Source organism: Odontomachus brunneus, unplaced genomic scaffold (genome assembly GCF_010583005.1).
Source record: "Odontomachus brunneus isolate Ranch 3 - 2012 unplaced genomic scaffold, Obru_v1 Obru_scaffold_062, whole genome shotgun sequence".
Taxonomy (NCBI): Eukaryota; Metazoa; Arthropoda; class Insecta; order Hymenoptera; family Formicidae; genus Odontomachus; species Odontomachus brunneus.
In genome coordinates this window covers 1,702,354-1,707,723 of record NW_022639512.1, presented here as the reverse complement: position 1 = coordinate 1,707,723, position 5,370 = coordinate 1,702,354, and the positions used below count along the sequence as shown (strand labels likewise).

At 35.6% G+C, this 5,370-nt stretch overlaps 1 protein-coding gene across 1 annotated transcript in view; it reads left to right on the top strand.

The window, feature by feature from the left end:
- Positions 1-5,370, top strand: part of LOC116846245 (tyrosine-protein kinase transmembrane receptor Ror) — a 549,039-nt gene that overhangs the window by 130,500 nt on the left and 413,169 nt on the right. The gene's annotated exons all lie outside the window — the stretch shown is intronic.

Here is a 5,370-nt window from a genome sequence, read left to right as displayed (position 1 = left end):
CTCTCTCTCTCTCTCTCTCTCTCTCTCTCTCTCTCTTTCTCTCTCTCTCGCGCGCGCTTTCTTTTAATTTGTTTTACACGTCGACGCGACACACGCGAGGGAATTTATCTCGTCGCGCGGACGGATTCTCCGGCGATCTTTCGGCCGTTACGAATGTCGGGACTTTCGTCCGTTAGGCCGCTGGCGATTACTCGCGAGGGACCGTAAAGTTGCGGCTTAAAGTTCCCTAGTAATCGTCCCCGACTCCCAGTATCCGATTTCTTTCCTGTCTGCGCCGGGGGACGCATCCGCGCTCGCGCAAGAATCGCTCTCGCGAGGACGATGAGCGGCTGTGATATGCAACGACGACACGCCGCCAGTCGCGGGGACGATTATCCACGATGTGATGTGCACGCCGCTGTCTTCGTCCCTCGAAGAAGAGTCTCGTTGATCCACCAGGAACGCTTAAGTCATGATGAGAGCGGCGAGGCGACCGTTGATGCGCGCTGAGCAGATCGAAAGTGCACGACGTATGCTGGTCGTTAGTTGACCTTAGAAATGTCGTCCTGTGTTTCTCGCGGATCTCATGGAATTCCTGGTGTCCCCATAGAACGAAATGCGAAGGCCACTTCCAAGAATCGGCGATCTGAAACAGATTTCATACACTAGAAATCGTGTATCGCAGTCTCCTTCAATTCCCCGCATAGAAATTTCTCAGTATTTTCTTAACCTTCTGAGGACCGGCTATTTTTTTATCGACTTTTTTTATTTTAAGAGCTAGAACTTTTTTGTCAATGTCATTGGATTGAATGGGGAAAAAGCTGACACCGCCGTCGCGCCGATATATCGGCTACCGGTCCTCCAAAGGTTAAATACAGATTAGATTCTAATTGGAATGTCCAAAATAGATTATCCCATTACGATATTAATTCTCTAACTACTAATAAAGGAATCCTACTCTTGTCTCAAACATCAGTTCTCTGTTTTGAATCGTAACAGAAATATTAAGAAAACTCGAGCTTTTTTAAATGTTTTCTGCATCAGCTTCATTAATGCAATAAAAACAACACGAATGTTTTTTCTTATTTACGTTATTCCATGTAACGTAAAATAATATATTAAAATAATATACTCGTATATTTATATAGAAGTATTTTAAAATAAAACTATTTATATAGAAGTATTTTAAAATAAAACTAATATATATAATATACATATATATTTTTTTTTTATTCAAAGTTTTTACGCTCTAAAATTGAAATATATATATTGTTTTGCTTTATAATATAATTTATTTTATGTAAATTTTTCGGGCAAAATATTTGAAATATTTTGTGTATTTACTCTTTATAAGTATGTGTATGTATATATATTTGTAACTAGTTAATACTCAAAGTATATATTTCATATATTTTCATATATTTTGCTCAATTTAGAAAAAAATCAGAAAAGATCTTTGGGAAAACGTCCAATATAACTAAATGGACTCTGTCTGGGTTTTCCCACTTATTCGCATGTTTAAAATATTACACTTCTAACTAGCACCTGCATAGATTTCCTATGTAGAACCTATGATTATTATGGAAGATTGGTCTGAATCCTAATTAGATCCCAAAGTATTTGGGGAATCTATTATTAAAATTATTTACCTGACTACTTTTATAAAAATCGAGGAAACAATCGTCGGTCATTCGTTATCTTTGATACTAATAACGCAACCTTATAAGAAGTTTCATATTCAAATTAATAATTCACGTAACAGCAGAAAGAGAGAAGGAGAGAGGGAAAGAGAGAGAGAGAAAAAAATACTCGTCTCGATGAAGTTAATTTAACTTTACTGCTCATTACAGTATTTCACTTCTCAATTAAAACTTTCGCTAATTTATTATCGCTCGTTACTGCTGAAACTATCGAATAATCTATATTTTATTATATATTGAATATAAATTATGTTTGACCGCTGTCAATCTGTACTAAAATATTTGTGCTCTCCAGTAATTATGCCAAAGTGGCTAATGTGTAGCTATAACGAGAGGACTATCGCTACAGCCGTAAGAAACTTCGCGGATGAAGATTTTATTCGCCAAGCGAGACTTCAACCGCGAATAGTCACGAGGGATACGCTGAAGGAGAAAGAGAGAGAGAGAGAGAGAAGGGTGTGTGTGTGTGTGTGAGAAAGAGAGAGAGAGAATATCTCGCAGGATGTACGTGATTTAAATCCTTCCCGACAGTTTCGCCTAGAGAATCGCTTTCCGTATCGTGGGATGCGGAGTATCCAACGTGCGTGCTCGATAAATGCACGGAATGGCAAAACATTTTGCCCGTGTACCGGGAAAACGGAGGAGGGGCGGGAGCGAGTATCCGCTTTGAAAGGCGGTTCCTTTTTTTTCGAGCAATGTTGCTCTCTCAGCACTTCCTCCTTCTCTCTCCCGCTTCTGTCCGTTCTTCTCACGACACTCAAAGTCCGGGGAACAACGTCAAAGAGGATCGCGCGGCAAAGTACGAGGCAGGTGCATATTCCCGATCGTTTGTTGTTGCCTTGTTCCGTAACCAGACACAAAGGATAACAAAGAAAACGAAAGAAATGGAGAGAGAGAGAGAAAGAGAGGAGGAAGAGAGTGAGAGAAATCGAAAGCGGAAGAAAGAAGAGATTCCCGGAATCATATTTGAAGAAAAAAAGTCGCATTGAAACGTTCGCGAGGTTTTATTCACCTCCAAAAGAGAGGTAAAAAAAGTACTCGATTTCAAATCATCCTGTATTATTAAGAGGATGTTGAATATATATAATATAGTTTTGTATTTTGCACTGTTTTTCCATTTGGTTGTATAAAATTATTAAAAGTGTTTGCACAGAGTGAAAGTATAAATATCAATGACATAATATATAGAAATACATACAGAAATAAATATTATTAGAAAATTAAAAATATTATGTCATATTATATTATAAATATATTTATTATACAGAGTGTCCAAAAAATACCGGAGCGGCAAAATAACTCGGCGGGGGAGCGTTTTAGAGAAAAATATTTCGAATAAAAGTTGTAAGGCTTAAAAAGTCGCATTTAATGACAGTAGTTACTTGATCTAAGATGACGTCGCCAAGGTCAGGACAAGGTCAACTTTGCTTTTTTAAATAGAAATACTTTTAATTTTTTCAGAATTTTGTGTTAACTTTTTAGTACTAGAAAATGCAAGAAAATGCAGTACTAAAAAATTAATATAAAATTTTGAAAAAATTCTCAGAGCTCTATGAGAACAAAATAAATAATTTTTATCTCTTGATATTTTTCGGTAAAGTTGATAGAATTCAAGTAAAAAATTATTGAAACCAATAATTTTGTAGATATTTACGTAAATATCTTAGAAAATAGAGGTCGTATAAAAAATTTTTTCAAGCAAAAGTTGTTTGCTTTTTCACGTAGAATAAAATGCCGTAATAAAAAAAATATTTCTATTTAAAAAAGCAAAGTTGACCTTGTCCTGATCTTGGCGACGTCATCTTAGGTCAAATAACTACTGTCATTAAATGCGACTTTTTAAGCCTTACAACTTTTATTCGAAACATTTTTCTCTAAAATGCTCCCCCGCCGAGTTATCTTGCCGTTCCGGTACTTTTTGGACACTCTGTATTATATGATATTATATTATATAAATCATATTATGTAGAAAATTAAAAATAATTCTTACTTGCAAATTTTTTCTATCTTTGATATAATATAGGCTACTTCGCTGCACATTAACATTTGTACTTTCATTTTGCCTAAGCATTTGCGATTTTGTACAATTAAATAGCAAAATAGTGCAAAATATGAAAGCCGTGTTTGAATATCGGTGTCCAGCAACCCCTACAAATTTTGACATTCTCGTAGATCTACACTTCGCGTAAAACTACGCGATCATTAAAAACGGCGTGTCGAATCGAGAGATACATGTTAGCAGGTGTGGAGGTGCGTTAGCAGCGAATAGAGTAGAATGTAAAAAGGAAAAGAAGCGCATGAACGCTACGGTATAGTCAGCCCCGACGTAGAACGAGCTTAATTGCTGTATAAATAACGAGTCCGTCAAGTTTGCGTTTGAAACTTGTAATTATCTCACGCGGTAATTAGAAGAAGTGCGGAAATTTTACGCTTCGCCATACGTCCCGCTGACTTTCTTCACGAAGTTACTATCCCCCAATTAACGCCGCCGGGAAGTGATAAAAAGATAAATGACAAAGGGGAAACTTTTTTTTCCTTTCTCTCGCCCAAGAAACTACACTCGAGCGAGCGCGAATAAAGTGGCAATTCACACGCGCGGACACGCGTAAATATACGAAGACGGCGATGCGAAGTCGAAGTCGTAAACTCTGAGTGTTTCGTGGCAGAGCGACAAGACTATGTCGATGCATGCTTAGCGCGGACATTCGATTTGAACGCATTCCAAGTGGCGGCTGTCTCTCACGACGCGACATCCGTCGTTTAGCGGAAAAATTATGACATAATTAATGATAAAATAACATTCATCTACAAGACACAACGAGAACAAGGACTTCGCAAAATTAATTCCGGAAAGATCGGAGCTAAATATCCTATATTTTAGAATTTCGAAGTTACAACTTCTCAGGCAACTAATTGTTGCGACTGACTGTATAAACATGATAAAGGCAACCTTCTTCTTTGTATTAACGCCCGCGATGATCCTGTTAACCGTACATTTTATTTTGTAATAATCAAAATACGAACATGCAGCAACATAGTCATCTTGTCTTAGTATCGGTTTCAGTCGCCCAGTAGTGTAGAGTAAGAAGGTCACATATAAAATACGTATCTTGATTAGTAGTTCTAAAGTTTCCGCGAGAGGTCTTCATATAATCCTCCTGCCGATCCTTAAATATCAGCCAACTTTACCTCGTCCGCCCGTATGCTTTATTTCAATCATTTTCTGAATGAAAATTGCATTTACTACCAGAAACAATGTACACTTGCAAGAAATCTCATTCTAGCTAGTAATACATCGTTTAATTTTATTCTATTACGATGAAGAATATTAACACAAAATTTCGAAAGGCTTGAAAATTCACTTTGTTATTACCAAATCCATTTTTTCTATTTGTTAATTGTAATATTATCCCGATTTTAATGAAACTCAACGGAAAGTATCCATGTTCTAAATGTTCATTTCGCGATTTTCTACTATTCCTCTCAAGATAAATACTAAAAAAGCACATGAGCAATATTTATAATTATATATATAATTATATTATATATATATATATATATATATATATATAATATAATTATATATATAATTATAAATATTTTAAATTATATTTTAAATATTTTATATATATATATATATATATATATATATATATATATATATATATATATATATATATATATATATATA